This window comes from Pleurodeles waltl, chromosome 4_1 (assembly GCF_031143425.1).
Source record: "Pleurodeles waltl isolate 20211129_DDA chromosome 4_1, aPleWal1.hap1.20221129, whole genome shotgun sequence".
Lineage (NCBI taxonomy): Eukaryota > Metazoa > Chordata > Amphibia > Caudata > Salamandridae > Pleurodeles > Pleurodeles waltl.
The window spans coordinates 783,395,732-783,414,140 of NC_090442.1; the positions used below are offsets into that span (position 1 = coordinate 783,395,732).

Consider the following 18,409-nt stretch of genomic DNA (forward strand, 5'->3'; position numbering starts at 1 on the left):
CTCGTTCGTGGGCTTGCCTTTCAAAAATCCCTTGATGTCATTGGTGATTGCTTTACGTTTGTCCTACCTTGGGGCGGTTTTATTACTACCTTGCATACTGACCCTGTTACATGGATTATTGCACAGTTGCCGATATACTTCAGCGTTGGTGAACTATGGTTTTCTTTTGTCTCTCCCCTTCGTCCTCCTTGGTGGTCATGGCCCTCACAATGCTCACAGCACCAGCAGCTCAAACTTCATCGGTGGTCTTCAGCGCAGGTCACATTGTTTACACAATTCTTTTGGCTCTCCCCTTTGTGCTCCATAGTTTTCCCCAAATCACTTGTAATTGATAAATGCTTTACTAAAAAACACAGAAATCGTCAGCGCGGCCGATACTACAATATTCACTGCACCCTGAAAAACTCGACTTATAATGCTTTGCAAGCATTCTTTTCCACAACATGTTTGCTCATAACTCAGCCTGTGGTAGTCCTAGGATAATGGGACCACCACCAAAATATTCAGCACAATGCACTATTTCTGTCTAGGTGAACTCTGAGTCACCACACTAGGTTAGTGGGGACCCCAAAATAATAACCTCTCCCACCATTCAGTCCCTATTTAAGCTCGTATGGCTGGAACCTTTGTTTTACAGCTTGGAGTAGTTTGTGTTCTAAGGTCCTTAGTATTGCAGAAGGCCTGCTAGGCCAGAAGTGTGTAAGGCACTAAGTCCTCTATGGGCTAAATATAGGGTTGCACTACATTACTTTGTGCAATTCTATTTTTGTGTGGTTATGCCCTCTAGGGGTTAATTATATGGTTGCATGACCATGTTTCTTATAAATGATAGTTTTATTGTGGTGTCCTTTAGGGGCTGTTTTGAGCAGTACAGTCAACATATTACAATATTTGCTGCCCTCGGCCATCCCATAATGCTTTGCAGAGCAATCTTTTGCAAAACAGTTTTGCTCATAACCCAACCTGTGGTGGTCCTAGGACAATGGGACCACCTTCAAAACGTTCACCAGAACCTGCTCTTTCTATCTAGATCATCTCTGGGTCCCTACACTAGTTTAGTGGGGACTCCAGAATAATAACCCCTCCCTCCATTCAGTGTCTTCTTAACGTCTGTCATGGCTGGAACTTTTGTTTTACAGCTGAGAGTAATTTGTGTTTTAAGGGTCTTGTTTGTATTATCATTGCAGTAGGCCTGCTAGCCCTGAAAATGTGTAATGCACTACGTCCTCTAGGGGCTAAATATATGGTTACACTGCAATACTTTCAGTCATTTTCTTTTCATGTGGTGGGCCCTACCTATGTGGTAACATGACCATGTTTCTTACAAATGCTATTTTCATTATGGTATTTTTTTGCTTTTCACTAATGACCGAGCTGACAAAAATCTCTGGAATGCACTTCTTAGTCCAAAGAAGACATTTATTATTCCACCACATAAGTTTCCTAAAAAGAGATTAGCATGTTGAAAGCACACGTTTAATAATAGTCACAGCAATGAAATTAAAACATACCAAAATTGTTCTCCACTGCAATATACACAGCAAATATGTGTATCTATATTATAATGCAAAGCAAATAATGAATTAAAAATGCATCACCGTAGGGCTTGTCAGGTGCTTCATCTTTCTCATACCAGCAAGCTGATGACCCTGTTCGACTGAGAGAAAGAGAGATCTGCACCCTCACAGGAACTCTGTATCAGGCATCCAACGTCTGAATCCTGATAGAGGCCACTCCATCTCTCACTGTTGCACTGGGTCTTTTTATATCTTAAAAAACCAAAGGAGCTTTCTGGAAAAAACCCTCATTTTGTGATTCAAACATGCTGGCTAGTTTAGGTATGCTTTGAAAATAACACGTTGTGGTTTGGCCACAATCCTAAGATGTCAAGTCAAAACAAGGCTGTTCCCTGCCGTCTGAGTACATCCTTATCAACCAAAGCCCTTGGTGAGAAAAAGCACAAAAACAAGACAGAATGCACAGTTTACAGTGTGGAAACGTACGGGCAGCCTTCAACATGACAGTGTCTAACGCCACAATCAAAGTCAATAGGCAGAATTAATCTAAGGCTAAACTGAATACAAAATGTAGTCTGTAATGGTGAATACTAGGCAGCTAATCCAGATGCAAAGTGTTGCAACACAAAGTCGGTGGTCAAAACACATATTTTACTACAGGTATCCTCTAGGGGCTGTTCTGAGCATTACAGTCGAATGCCAAACGTTCATTTCTGATAAAGATTTTTATTGGTTTTATATGGTAATTGTATGTGTTTTATTAATCTCTCTTCATTGCAATTATGACCATGATTCAGGCCAACTTAACATCCTTATTACACTATGACTGTTTGAACACTATTGATATGTTTGAGGGACCCTTCCAGTTTATTTCTCTTTTCGTGGCTGTTTTGGGAATTGTACTAGCCAGCCAGCAACTCTGATGGTGGGGTGGTGAAAGTGGTATGTTATTGGAATTAGCCTGGCAGATTTAAATTAGGATGCTAAATGGCAACATTTTCATTTTTGGCTGCAGATAGAGGAAGATGGTAAATGGAAATGCTTTAGTTATATGCAGGGCCACTGGAATTCTGTGGCAGGAAAAGACTAAATTATGAGGCAGGATTGACTAATTTATGTGGTAGGAAAAGTGCAGTTATGAATTTACAACGCCAGTAGCTCTAACTCAAGCAAATGCGAGACCCATTGCTATGCAAATGCTTGTTATCTATTCCAACTTCAGGCAGGGCTAAAGGGCACTGATTGTTATGGCCCGTCGCTCCATTATCTGACATGCTGCACTGTTTAAAGTTAGCGCAACATGTTAGATAAGTATAGTGACTGGGTGAGGCTCGGCTGCAACAGCCCCCGCTTGACACGTACAGTAGAGCCAGCAGAGACTTAATGTGCTGTTGACATGACATTGCAGCTTTTACATACAAACTAACAATCCATCAGATTATTTGTTTTCATGTAAAAGTTGCAAAAGGCAAAGCAGTTGGTGGCAGAGTGCAGTTGTGGGTTGATGCTTTGGCACCTTCTATGGAGGAGCCCTCGCTGGCCTCAGCCCCCTTTTGTGGTACAGCAACTCGAAGTGCTGACTGTATAGATACGGCATAATGTTGCCAGCTATGAGGGAAAGCTTATATTAGCTAACAGAACCCCTTTTATATGTCCACCCTCTAGTAGTGTCACGTCTGTCTTCTGAAAGTTTATTCACCAGAGAACAAGCAGCTCTTTAGACATTGATATCTAACAGGTGGAGATCGGTTGTTTTCCATGTAAACATTTTCTAACCCTGTTTCTTCATTCCTTTTTCTTAGGGTGTGCTTTTTAATAACACTGAGTGTGTGGATAGGGCGAAGGTTGTAGGCTGTCATGATCCCTTTCCCTCGCCTCATCAGTGGTATAAAGACATTATCACCACCTACAGATCTGTATATATGGTCTATTTCATGCTAGATTGTTGTGTTATAGTTATAAACAAAATTATTTAACCAAAATATTTGGGGGAGCGAGGGGGGGTGGTTAAATGCATCCCTTGAGAGAAAAGCCATACCAAATAGGCATTGTCACCATTGGTGTTTTCATTATACCTACATTTCATTGAGACAGTGAGCAATGTTTTTCCCACATCAGTTACACTATGTTATGGAATGTGACATTTACACGTAGTAAGAAATGTGTGACTGCCTTTATTAGTACATTTACTCCAAATAATATAGGTTCATAGGTCATATATGTTTTCACTGGCATGGCATAAATGTGTTCAATATTTGTTTAGGAAGAGACACTATAAAGTTTTATCCAGAACAACTTTAAAATGGTATCTATAAATAGTACATCGAGTAAGAGATGGTTAGGTGTATAACACTGATCCAAACAGAACATGTGAAAATTAGTAGAGTACATCAAATTGCCTAATTATTGTAGATGAAGACAGCCACACATTTCACAGCTGCTCTTTGGTGTTCCAATGTGCATTATGTTTTTACACCAGTATTAAGTGAACTGGGCACTGCCTTGTCTTCTGTTTCAAGTTACAAGAGATAGTATTTGAGTTTGCTTTATGGAACTCTTAGAGAGGGTAATTTCTGAATCTTTTGTTAGAGCTCTAGTGAAGAGTTATAGAAGGTGATACGGTCAGCAGTTTGAAGCAACGCAGGACAGCATAAGTGATGTCAGCAGATTGACTTAGTTGGGTTGTGGAGTATGGAGATTAGGGTGGCCACGACCCTCCAGATCATTACAGACACTCTTTCTAGTCCTGGATTTTGTGTGATGACCTTGTCTATTCTGGGTGTTGTAGTCTTATTTTACTTCCATTTAATCTTGTAAAGTAGCACCTGAAATTGGTGATGTACTGGCCTCCCTTTGGCATAACTTCAGGGCCCTTGATTCACTGTCACAAGTGTCTTCATCCCTGGTGCCAGCTGACCTCTTAAAGCCTTCCTGACCCTCCATCGATGTGGGTTTGTGCTTCTCCCCCACTGATGAAGGCCTATATGTCTGGTGTAACATTAGTGCTGTCCAGCTTTAACAACATTGGTTCTGAATCCACCACTGCAGGCCGTGGATTTGGATCTATACTAACCCAGAGTCCATCAGGTGAAGCACTATGCTATATGAAAAGAGTAACCCTATTTTGCGGACAGTAGCTCCCGCAGCCTTTGCAGTGCAGGGGGAGGCAAGCTCCAGGGCCTCCCTCAGCACAGTACACTGACAGAGTTTGTTACCAGTTTGATACGCTTGTGCACTGGCCTGCACCCTGCACAGGCAGCGGGCCCCTAGTCTGAGAGCTCCTGACTGGGTCAGTGAGGGGGGAGGGAGGAAGCCGCCATGTACTTTGCAGGGGGCCCCCTCAAATTTCATGACGCCACTGTTTGCGGATGAGCCACTTTTGGATACGCTTTCATTAAGCCACAAGATATCCAGATTAGATGCCATTTTTTGCCCACATTCCAGTCCAATCCCTTTCCTTATGCCACCGCACATGATGTAGAGGACTATGTGGAGGTGGATAATTTACCCCCCTCCCACAATAAACTGATGCTTGCCTTTGACACTGAGGAACACAAGTGGTCTAAACATCTTGCAAAGTCCGATGTTCTGTGATGCCCCGTTTCATTCAAAGAAAACGTAAGCCAGTTTGCCTATGGAAATCCTTTACCTGGCCCATTCACTTCTAAATCTATTTTGCCTTTCACCAGTGCTCTTATCTTGCAACTTTGTTTAAAATTGTTTAGTCCTTTTTGTTAGCAACTCCGTGGCAGGTGTCATAGCTCACTCCTGGGTTCCCTACGTTTCCAACACAGCACCCATCACCGGAGAGTTTGCTGATGCAGGATTTCTCTTGCCAGCGTAATCCTAATGCCTTCCTATCGGCTCCTCCAGAAGGGGAGTTGAAATGGATTGATGCCGTTGGAAAAAACGTCTTTACTCTGGGTAGTTTGGCCTTCCTCTCACTGTCCTTGACTACTTCTTTGCTTCTGGGTCTTCCTGCTTTTATCTTTGGGACATGTCACAGGGAAGGTCATTTTGCTTTGCCCTACCCTATTCCTTTTTGCCAACTGATTGAGATGGTCAATATGCAGCCAAGCAGATCATACCTTCTTCCTTGGACTACATGGATTTAGGTTCCCTTTTCTGTGGGAACCAGCTTAACCATTCACAGACATGCCTGGATGCAAGTTACAACATTTTCTGGTGATACCCTGTCTTCTCTGATGGATATGTCACTTAATAGCATCTGGCTGTTTGGGCGGAAGGCTAGTTCTGCCTCAGGAATGTTGAAGCAAAGTTGTGCAGTGGTGCGCTCACTGTGTTTGGCTTCTCCAGTGCCCCAGTATCACCAGCAATATCAGAAGATTAAGTGCTGCTTTATGGGCACTCCCATTATGTCAGCGACAACCTTCATAGCATGTTAACCAGATCATGCAGAACTTTCAGACCTTCAGAGGCAGAGGTGGTGCAAAAAAAGTGGCAACTGTAGCATCAATCTTCCTTCTTTCCTAGCAGCGCAATAAGACCTCCTTATTCGACCCTCGAGTGAATAAGAATGTCAAGTCAGAGATGCCACATCTGCCATTTTCTGATTCACTGGTGTTCAGTTACTTTGAACTGCTAAGTCCTTCAGATTATTCAACTTGGTTTGCCTCTTTCATGGTCCTGCTCCCTGCATCCCTCCAATTCTCAGAGCAGTCTCTAAGGGTCATGCCTCGATCCTTTTCAGGAAGATATTGACCTTGCCATTAAGCTGGTCCCCAAAGTGGAACTTGGACAAGGGTACTAATCCTGTTACTTCCTGATTTCAAAGAAAAGGAATGGGGTGTGGGACTCTAAAACAGATTCTGGACTTCAGAATGTTGAGCTTGTTCCTCAGAAAGGATAAATTCAAAATGTTGTCACTTGATCAAGTCTTGGCTGGCCTTGGACTGTATGCTGTCCTTGGACTTGTTGGGTGTGTACTTTAAAGTACCCATCCTGTCGTCTTTGTGGTAGGTTCCACGCACTACCATTTGTGGTTCTCCCTTTTGACCTCATATCGGCCCACAGGTCTTTCCAAAGGTCATGTCAGTGGTCATGGCCCATGTTCGAAAGACTTTGACAGCCATTTAAGGCTGCTCTTGTCAGTTAGGTTTGAACGACCTGCAGAGCTTCATATTGGTGTTGTTAAGCCTGAGTTTTCCATCAGCATATTCAAGTCTCACTTCTGAACCAAGAAATTATCAACCTTCATTGAGCAGTCCAAAGCATAGTCATCTTGAAGGCCTTTCTGTCTGCAAGGCATTTGGGCTATGAACACGATATTTAGAGCACAATCTTCTCTTCCATCGTCAACAGAAGCTGTTGGCCGTTGGGTGTACCCTGTTGGTGCCTTTCACTCGTTAGCATATGTAGAAGCTGTATCGTCAGTGGGCTCAATATCTGGGGCTTCCTTTCAGACAAAATTTGCATTTTGGAAGTAGATGATTGACAGAGTGCTTTGCACTCTTTTGAATGTTTGTTTTGCAGAGTAAGCCATGTCTTCAAGTAAATAGAGTAGTTGTGCATTATTGGTGATAACGCTTTTTCACATCCATCTCCCTTGAATTGTCATCCTTTTTTCTTATACTAACTTGGCTGCAGGAAAGCAAGGTCTTTGCATTTTTGGGTGCTAGGCAAGCACTACATTAACATTAATGTAGCATTACATTAATAAGAATAGTTCCTTAATAATTTCTGAATAAATATTTGTCCTCCTTCACAGGCTGCAAGGGAACCTTTCAAAAAAGCAATACTGACAGGGTGGCTTTGCCATCTTTTGCCCTGTTGTGTGTCGGATTAGGGGGTAAACTGAGATTTACTGGTCCTTTGTGGGACAGCTCTGACACATAAACGGAGCTGCGTGCTATAAGGTTAGCCTGACTAGTTTTATACAAGGCCAGCAGTGGCTCATCAGTGAATTATATACATAACACAATTATTTACAAGACAACGACATTACCTACTTACACAAACAATAACAATTTCTTTTGCCTACAACTGAGGCATCCTTATAAATTATACAGGATCTAAACCCTGGCAAAATGTCAGAAGAGGGTTATGCCCAACAACGTTTCTTTAATGGTGGTTACCATTACAAGATTGTGATTGTAATCCACTCGGTTGCGATGACTGAAGGTTCAAATATCAGCAACTGACAAATACCTATTTATTTTTTAACGATATTTTGCAGTGCATATTAAGTATTTTCTTGTCAAAGTAACTTGACTTGGAGAACACAATCTCGCCAAAATATGTGTCAACGCGTTTCGGCCTCTCCAGTCAGGGCCTCATCAGGACTATCAGGGGGCAACGGAGCCTCTACAAAAATTAAAACAAAGATTAAAACAACACAATTGGCTAAAAATACTTAAGGTATCAATGCAACAAGAGAGCTTTCCTCTGTGCGTCAGTGCCAAACTTCCACCATAAATCCCTGTGCCCAAAGCTGTCACTTCCTGTGGATCATCTGTAATTGCTACACAAGTGTGTCAGGCACCATGCCATAGACAGATGTTATAGAAGAAAAAGCGAAAGATATTAAAAATATATAGTGGTCAAAGCACCACATGTTGTTAACAAGCATGCGTTTTCAGAATCCATCAAAAAAGGCAGTAAATTCTGGGCAATACCTTTTCATGTTAGTATCAATATTGCTTAGGAGCCACCGCGTTCTTTTCAATACTGAAAAATAGAGAATCCAAAAACAAGCAACTCACTCGCATGTCTTTGCAGTGAGAACAAGAAAATATTTTAGAACATTTTTTTTAAACAAATCTTATAGAAATAATCGGGATGGGGCCTTACTTTTTTATACAAGGTATCGAAATCCCTCAATACCGGTTAACTCGCTGAGGCACGGCTAGACTTTGCTTGTAAACCTTCGAGGCTGCCAAAATAAAATAAAATAAAAGCAGGGGAACCAACACTCCACCACTGTCAGCTGGGTGTCACTTACTTGAAATGTTCGAACCAGCTTGTGCGCTTACGAGCGACTGCAAAAAAGACAATCTAAAGCCGTCTTGGCGGTTCGTAATCTGCCTTGATGAGACTCTTACTCACAACTCCTCGCGTCTCCGCTGAACCGTTGTGTATCACACGGTTCGTGTAGCGCGCGGGTGTCTAAGGAAACTCACAACGTGCCATGAGCTCGACTAACTAATGTCGCACTATGTATGGGCCAAACGGGCGGCCTTCAGCCTCCTGGAATTGCAAGGCCTTTCCTTGACATTGAAAGCCTTTCTGCTGTCCATCAAGGGGAGGATGGTTTAGTATCTCATTGAAGACACCACCGCACCATGGTATTGCTATAAGCAAGGCATAGGTGAGGAAGATGGGGGTCCTTGGCTCTATGTCAAGAGGCCCAGTGCCTCTGGACCGCTGAATTGTCAGGGCATCTCCCTCTTCGTACACCACCTGGTGGAATCTTTTAAATGCCAGGGTTGACAAACTCAGCCGATGATGCCTAGCACATCACAAAATTGCAGCTACACCCGGAGGTGGCGCAAGGTGTCTTCCAGCAATGGAAAGACCCCTGGCTCAGTCTCTTCGCCACCACCATGAACTTGCTGTGTCAGTACTTTTGCACACAGATCTAAGAAGGCTCTCTCTTGGAGACTTAATCCACCTAGAGTGGAGCATGGGACTCCTGCATGCCTTCCCGCCCCTGCCTCCCTTAGTTCAAGAGTAACCTGACCGAAGTTATCCTAGTGGCTCTGGATTGGGCCAAGAAAATGGGGCCATAGAACTTCTGGGCATGAGTATCTGTTCTCCAATCAGGCTGCTGCCTCTGGAGGCTCTTCAGTTGGAGCAACATGGCTAGGCCATGCACCCGGGCCTCACAATCTACTCTTTCATACATGGAGATTGGGTTATGTCAGTTGACTGCATTCAGTCTGTCTCCCAGAGTAGTAGATGTGATCCTTGTGGACAGGGATCCTTCTACAAATGTGTATAAACCAGTCGCTGAAACATGCTTCTGGCTTGATGTGGCACCCTAAACATGGACAAGTTGTAATAGGAACTCTCATAGGTGTTACTGTTTGTTCTGTCTTTGGCCCAGCAGGGGCTTACAGTGGGCACTGTTAAAGGTATTTGCCTGCACTTCCGTCATTTTTAGGTTGAGCCTAGGCAGCGCGCATGCATTGTCTGCAAGACCTGCTGTATTCAGTAAACGGACTTTTATCCCGCCTGCTTCTTACCATAGGTACACTCCAGTGTCCCTTTTCTTTGCTGCCTCCTAACTGGTTCGCGTAGCCCATATGTCATTTCTGTTCTTGGCTGAGGCGCACCGGCCACCTACAGATTAATTCATCTTAGTTAGTGCCTGTCCACTGCAATGCAGGTCCCGCCCTTCCACTCCAACACTACCAAGATCACCTGCGGAGTCCTCCATGGGTCCTCTCTCAGCCCCACACTCTTCAACATCTACATGATCCCCCTAGCCAACATTCTCCGAGCACACGGAATCACCATCCTCTCATATGCAGACGACACCCAACTCATCCTCTCCCTCACCCGCAACCCCACCACCGCCAAAACCAACCTACATGCCGCTCTCCTAGACACCGCCAACTGGATGACCACTAACCATCTCAAGCTTAACTCAAACAAAACCGAAGTCATCATCTTCGGCCCCAACAAAACCACATGGGACGCCTCCTGGTGGCCCACCGCCCTAGGCCCCGCACCCACCCCCGCAACCCACGCACGCAACCTCGGCATTATCCTCGACCCCGCCCTCTCCATGACACAGCAAATCAATGCTCTAACCTCCTCCTGCTTCCACACACTCCGCACCCTAAAAAAATCCTTCAAATGGATCCTCCCAGAGACCTGAAAGACAGTCACCCACACACTCATCAGCAGCAGACTGGACTACGGCAACGCCCTCTACGCCGCCACCACACTCAAACTCAAACGCAAACTCCAAAGAATCCCGAACACAGCCACACGCCTCGTCCTTGGCCTCCCCCGACACGAACGAATCTCACCACACCTCAAATCCCTACACTGGCTCCCCATAGACAAGAGAATCACAATCAAGATCCTCATCCACGCACACAAATCCCTCCACAACACCGGCCCAACCTACCTCAATGAAAGAGTAAACTTCCACACTCCCACACGCAACCTTCGATCAGCCGACCTCGCCCTAGCCACAGTCCCCCGCATCCTGCACACCACCACAGGAGGCAGGTCTTTCTCCTACCTCGCCCCCAAAACCTGGAACTCCCTCCCCACTGACCTTCGCAAAACCAAAGACCTATTAGTCTTCAGAAAGAACCTCAAGACTTGGCTGTTCGACCAGTGACCTTCCCTGGCCCACCCCCCCAGCGCCTTGAGACCCTCAGGGGTGAGTAGCACGCTCTACAAATTTCTTTGATTGATTTCTTCCATGCCGCACTTTATCTTTAAATATGGCGGCCTTCCGTCTTTGTTTTGTTCTGCACAGCATGGCTCGTTCTTTCTCCCTGCTTCTTTCCCATTAGGAGTGGAAGTTGCAGTCTCTCTGCCATCCAAGGCGCTTACCCAGGAGTACTTAAAAAGCTGTAACTATTACTTGCTCATTCTAGAGTTGGGTAATTGCAACCCCATTTATTTACAGGGCTAAGAAATACCAGCAATGGAGTAGCAAGCACTTTCTGAAACTAGCAGCATATTTTGGTTACAGTACCAAGAAATGGCAACATTGCCGTAGCAGGCGCTATATGAAAAAAGTTATTGCAGTCTGGCAAGATAAGGGATTGAATCCAGCTCAGTCGGCACAAGGAGTATCGTGCAGCTTGGTGGGGTCCGTTCTTCACTTGCCCCTGTAGGTGGTGTGTACGGTGAGTGGCTGTTACAGGTGCAAGCATGCGGGGCTTCAGGTGTGCGTGTGTGTACACAGGGAGAGGGTGATACAGGTGGAGCGTGCAGGGCTTCAGTTATGCGAAGCGTTTATTTAAATATGACAGTCGCCTGCCTTTGTTTTGTTCTGCACGGCGCTGCTCATTCTTCCTCCCTGCTGCTTTCCCTTTCCCACAGCCGGACCACCACAGACTCGGGTGCAGGACAATGGCCTTGGTCTGACAGAGGGATGCGGTTGAGGGAGTGGCCCTCTTTTAATCAAAATCCTGTGTTTGCTCTTACAGTCGTGAAGTGTTCGTTATGACCTACATTAGCACCGCCGTAACCTAGTTTTACATTTTCCTCAAAGCAAGAGGTGTGATTTAATAAGCACTGACAGACTTCTCTGTTTTTGTCACCATTTTAAATATTGGCCCAAACGCAACGTGAGATGTTGACCTCTGTTTTATGTTTCCAGCTCAAAGCGGATATGGTGTAACGTCTAGAGCTGCCGACTTAGAAGCTGGGGAACCGGGTTCTAGACTCGGCAGGAGGCTTTACATCCTGTGAGTATGAGCAAATCACTTAATGTCCCCGTGCCAAAAAAACAACGTGTCCGTCTGTAATGCTACGGGTGCTCATGTGAAGCGCTCTGATACCTTTGTGTCACATTCGCACCATTTAAAACTACCCAAATAAAAGTGCGTTGCAAAAACGGATGTATAGGTATTTTTGAAATATGACGAGCCTGTTCGGTCTTGGGCTTGTTGGACGTTTAATGTAGTGACAGACTGGCTTGCACTATACGCAACATATACTTAAATTAAGCCCCAGAAAGGCTAAATTGTGTGGTTGCAACTTTGCATTGCCATTTAGGTCCTAGGCAAACGGTAACACCTCTTATGTCCAGTGCTTAGGAACGACAGAAGTGCGGTACTGAGCGCTATATAAAAGCACGCTAATAGTTCGGCATTTTTTTAATGTTAGCATTAAAGACGTCGATGCTCTTTGTGTCTTGTGAGACATGCCCAGGTCATTAAATCTTTGCATTTTCCCCAAGGTCATGAAGCTCGACGTCCCTGAAATCACAGAAATTCTTCTGCACAAGTGTGGTGACCTGAACTTGAAGGACCCTAGCGGTTTTGCCATCCTCCACAATGTGTGCTTCAGTTTGTCTGCGTGTGCGCATGTTCTGTGTGTGGATGTGTGCTTGAGTGTACACGTGTGAGTGTCTGTCTGTGCTTGTTAAGTATTTTGCGTGGGTCTCCACCCCATTCCACCCCACTCCACTCTAACTCTGCAATCAAGACCCTACATTCAAGACACTGCACTCTGCTCCCCTCTACTCAACTCTACTCCCCCTACTCCACTATACGACACTCTACTCCAACAAATACAGTCTATGACAATCTACTCCTCCCACTCCACTCTAGGGCACTGGCAACTGCCACATAGCAACATATCAACATAAATACACTCCACATCATGCCATATAATTTCAATCAGCATAATTTCACTCAACCCCACACAGCGCCACACAACACAATTCCACTCCATACATTTCCATTCCAAACAACATAATTCGGCAACAAACCACATAATTCAACTCAACAACACATTTACACAGCACATACATCTAATCCACACAACAGAATACCACATCATGCCACAGAATTCAACAGCACACCACATAATTAAACTCCACAAAATACCACTATGCAGCACCATTCCACATAATTACATTCCATGACACACAATCCCATTCCACATAATTCCAGTACACTCAAAACCACATAATTAGTATCTTCAAAATTCCACTGCACACCATGCCACATAATTCCACTACACAAATCTACTCCACACCACACACAATTCCACAACTAACAATTCCACTCCACACCACATTCACCCACTCCACTCTAAATCCCAACCCATGTAAAATACATTGTAATTTACAGTATCAATAGCTCTAACTTTCACAAATGTGAGGCCTATTGTATTGCAAAGGCCTGTTGTTTTTATTGGATCAATTGTCCTTGTTCAAATCACCTGATGATGTCATGTGTTTTCTCAAAGGTTTGGTCCACATGTTTTTTTTCTATTATTTGGTAACAATGGAAAACTCCCGCAGCCATACAAGGTACATGCAATAGCTTATTACATAGTAAATCAGTATGGTATTTCTTAGTAGATAAAACCGTCATTTGCCTTTTCACAGGAATGAAATCTGCAAATGTGGGTGATAGGCGCAGAATCAAAGCAGCTGGGCGTGCGCTAGGGTATGTAGATCTTGGGGTGTGCATGTCACAATGGCGAGGCACAGGACAAGCACAGGGCAGGAAGGGAGCAGTAGCACTGGACTTAGAGGGGGGTGGACAGCGTGGTGGACGGTCAAAGGTATCACACATTGCAGGATTCAGTGATTTGTGAGGACAACTAGTGTGAGGACCATCCGGCAAAGCAGGTACATTTCTAGAGAGTTTCCAAGTAGATGCTTTCTGGACCTAGCCATGATAGTTGTGGTGTGCCCCCTTCATGGCTGTCAAGTGTTGTTTTTGACCTTGATATTAAATACATAGATGTCCAAGTCATCACCCCCCTCCCCCCCCCACTCTACCTCCCACCACCCGCAGGCCCCTGCACATGCCCACTGTAGGAGTGTATGAAGCCAAGTCCTTGTGTCCAGCACTGAAGTCACCTTTCACACCAAGGCTTTTTGAAGTTTAAAAAGAACGAAGGCAAGATCTATGAATCTATGTAAGTGTTTGTCCCCCTTGGCTTTGGCAAGAAGGGACAACAGGAACGATTCAGGAGTGGGTAGAAAGGCATTGTCTACCTGTTCCACTGTGATGGTTGTGATCTCCATCCAGGTCACTCGCAGTGGCAGGCATTCCCTCACCATATGATAAAAACCAGCATTTTATAAATGGCAGTATGGGCACGCTGTCACTGATTCGCGGATTATGCATTTTTTGCGGTGGAATGATAGGCAGGTGTGATGTACGTAACTGAATTGTGTGAAACGGAAACCAGGGGTTCCTAGACACCTCTTTCATCTGCTGAAGAGCATGTGCCCATGCCTTACCTGTCACTGGTTGCGGGAGGGCATTATTCCATAAGGTCAGTGCTGCCCCTTTGTTCCCCATAGCTTCAGGGAGTAGATCTGAATATAGCAAGGAGATGGTGCGGCACGCAGTGCAGTGTGTCAGAAGAACCTGTAAAATAGGTGATGAGTGGTTCTGCCTCTCCCGCCTCCCGGTGTTCCTTACAGTCCGTTGAATGGTATGATATTCCAGAAAATTACCAACAGCCACATTGTAAGCACCCATTATGTCCGGAAAGGGCATAGGGACTCAATCATTGAAGAGGTTGCCCACTTGATTAACCCCTGGAGCCCACAGTGCTGTCAGGCCATGTCACCTAGTTAGGGCGTGAATACTTGGTAATTGTGGCAGTAGGATATGTGGCGAATATGGAATATATTGGTTCTTGCCTTGTATAAAACATCACCAGCATTGTTGGGCTACAGTCATCTGGCCCAGTTCCAGTTGGGGCCAGAAGGTCCTGTCCATCAGCCAAGATATTGGTGTCTTCTATGGAATCACGAATGACCACTCGCTCGGGTAATGGGGTCACGTCTACCCAGCCCATGCGGCATTTAAGTTGTGCTGCTGCATAATACAGTTCAAAGTTGGGTGCGCCCAGCCCTCCCTTCACTAATGTTCGCTGTGCCACAGGGAGAGCCAAACGGTGCTGGCCTGTTCCCCATATCAGCTCTTGTAATTAACCATTCAGTTCCTGGAAAAAGCCTTTTGACAGCAACAGTGGTAGTGCTGCAAAGAAAAATATAGGCTGGGCAGTATCAGCATGGTAGGGCTTGCCACACACCCCAATACGGAAAGGGGCAATGAGTGCCAGAAAGGAAGAGATCCCCAAAATTACCGTATTGCCTGGTCAATGTTACCTTCCTTAAGGGCCCCATTAGTATGATACATTTGGACACTTAGGTATTTGAAGGTGTCATAGCACCATTGGAGACGAGGTTCAGAGAGGGGGTCTCTGTGGATTTCTGGGGTGGGAGAAAGCAGGAAGAGGCAGGACTTGGACCAGCTGACCTTAATGCCAGACACCTTACCAAAGTAGTCCAATAGTTGCATCACATTTGGTAGTGAAGTATCCACATCACAGAGGAATATCAGTGGATCGTCCACGTTTAGTGATACTGTGTGATAAGAATTCAATTCGGAGAGCGCCCAGTCTTGTGCGTGTAATCGCAAGCAGCAGGCCAAGGAATCCATGGCCACTGCAAAAAGTAGCGGGGAGAGTGGGCAACCCTGGCGTATCCCTCGTTGAATGGGAAAGCACTCGGAGATCTGCTGACCTGTTTTAACCCTGGCCATTGGTCCAGAGTACAGAGTGTGGCTCCAGCTCAGAAGCATGGGTCCTAAGCCCATGGTGTCCAAGGTAGGCAATAGGAAGTCCCAGCTTAGTGTATCGAAAGTCTTTTCGATATCCAGAGAGACTGCTACTCTACCTTGCGTTTCTGGGGGCGTATCATGAATAAGACTCAATAGTTTGTCCTCCTCCATAGGCTGCAGGGAAATCTTCAAATAAAGGAACACTTGCACTCTGATTCATGACAAGACCTTTCCCCAGGATCTTACAGTCGAGGTTAAGGAGGGATAACGGTCGTTATAAGCTCACATCAAGATGTTCTTGTCCAAGCTTAGGGAGGACCAAAACTAAAGCTTTGCGCATCTAATCAGATAATTGACTGGTTAATTGGTATTCAGACAGTACGTCCAATGGCTGTCCTCATCTCCTTCAGGTGAATCAGATCGTCAAGCTCAGCCCTAAGTAGCAGGGACAAGCGGGGTTGGGGCAGTCCATTTAACAGAGATTGAGATTATTAGTCAGCTCGGTCAGTCTTTTTTCGTTTGCTTGATCAGCTCTCATTATTCAAGTAATTTGTTCCGATGTCTTTCCTAAATGGATGTCATGTTTCCTTGCACTTCCTGTAATATGCCACTGTGGGTCCTTAATTTAGTCTTGAGCTTCCTGATGTGCACACCTTTTGAACCACTTAGCTGCACTCTGCTGCTCCTTACGTTGAAAACTGTTTTCCTCATTGCAATCAGGTCTGTGGGCTGTGTTGAGGGGTGTCATGATGTTGGTTCGTCCACCATAAATGACACATTTTCCAAACTAGGTGGTCCCTAGGTTGCATGCCTCCTTTCTTTCAAAAGTGGTGTCTCCCTTTTATGTGGAGCAGACAATTATGCTTTCCATGCTCTTCTCTAGATGCATCTAAGAGGTAAGGGGAGAAGGAGTTACATCAGTTGGAACCTCTGCATGTTCTTCATTTCTATATCAGTGAGCCAAATAGGGGTACACCCATATCCCTAAGAACCCGTGAGAAGCAAACATCAAGCTAAGAACAGTGGTTCTTTCAGAGTTATTTTATTAATTACATTTGATAAATTGAGACCCAAATACACAAAATAAATCGATCTGAGACATGCAGACACAAAATAATTATTTAATACATTGAAAAGTTCATTGAAAGTTATGTATATATCATAGAAAGATAATAGAAGGCGGTACAAAGACATGAATAGGTGATCAGCTAGTGCTTAAGTGATAATCAAATAGTGTTTTTTTTCTTATACAAAACCTCGAACCTAAGCAATAAGGATTTAGTTGAGATAGGACTGTCTCCTACTTACTACTGACATGTGAAGATGTAGCAGCAGTTTGATAATTTTGACCATATGCCCGTGTTCCTTCACCAGCCTTGCACACCCAGATATCATGTCACTGAATTTGGCAGTTTAGCTCTTGAAGTCTTAGAGATTAGGTGATTTTATCCATGCACTTTTGAGAAGGCAAGGCAGCCAATGTTGCGTACTTTTTCTGTGGACAAGTAGAACCATTTTTTCCATGGAGATTTTAAGAATAATTGGAACCTTTTCCTCCTTCAATAGCAAATATTCATCATTATCTGCATTACTTATTAGATAGCCATTTAGGGCAGGTAGGAACACTAGACAGCTCTGAGCAGTTATTAAAACTACAGGCATTCCATTGGCTTGAGTGCAGTAGTGTAAGTTTTCACATAGACAGTAAACTGTTATCACCTACCACATTATACCCTACTATCCTCCCACTGATGTAGATGAGGAATAAGCTGTAACCTACCTAATTCAGTCTTCGTTTGAACCTATGCATACATCTTCACCCAAACACCTCACAGAAGTGTTGCTTCTTTGGTTCACTGTGCAGAGCTAGCAAAACCAGGGAACTCAAACACTACAAAGGCCATGCCTTCAAGTAAGAAGATTGAGTAGTCGTACATTATTGGCGACATTTCTTTTTCACAGCCATCAATACCTTTTTTCCCATCCTTTTTTCCTGTACTAACTGCTGCAAAAAAGGAAGCTCTTTACATATTTTGGGTGCCAGATAAGCACTACTACGCTACATTAATTGACTAGTTCCTTAAGAATGTCTGAACTAATGTTTGTCCTTCTCCATAGGCTGCGGGTTAATCTTTCATCCTTGGCCTCTGGTTCATGCAGTGCATTCAGTTGCATTACTTTCCAGCTGACAGAACTTGGTGTAGACCTCATTGCTCAATCATAGTTTGATTTCTTTGGTAATGTTTTTGTGAGGCATATGAAGGTATGAATTTGATCATCCATTCACTAGGAATTACATTGTGGATACTCTCACATGTTAAATTACTGCTTTGGTGCAGCAAAAAGGAAAATGTTGCTGTCCATGGCAGAGGTTTTGTGCTTTGAGATTGTTGTAGATTCACATGACACAACCCAACCTGCCTTATAAGGAGGTTTATCATATGTTCTTTAACCCCTTTGCTGCCAGGCCTTTTCCTCTCAGGTGCTGAGCCTGTTTTTTGGGTATTTGGGGCAGTTCGCGCTTAGGCTCTCATACCTTTTTGACCACATAAGCTACCCATGCCTAATTTGCGTCCTTTTTTCCAACATCCTTGGGGTTTCTAGTGGTACGCAGAGTTTGTTGGTTCCCCTGGAGGAGACCAA

At 44.5% G+C, this 18,409-nt stretch overlaps 1 protein-coding gene across 3 annotated transcripts in view; it reads left to right on the plus strand.

Annotated features, from left to right (window-relative positions):
- Positions 1 to 18,409, plus strand: part of CHKB (choline kinase beta) — a 120,110-nt gene that overhangs the window by 65,448 nt on the left and 36,253 nt on the right. Inside the window, exons 9-10 of one of the 3 annotated variants that reach the window (XR_011202352.1) lie at positions 11,827 to 11,914; positions 12,409 to 13,396. The exons of 1 other annotated variant lie outside the window; for it this stretch is intronic. The gene's annotated coding sequence lies outside the window, so the exon portion shown is untranslated. Of the gene's footprint in view, positions 1 to 11,826; positions 11,915 to 12,408; positions 13,397 to 18,409 lie in introns of those variants that run through there. One more of the 3 variants, XR_011202353.1, reaches the window with a different exon arrangement.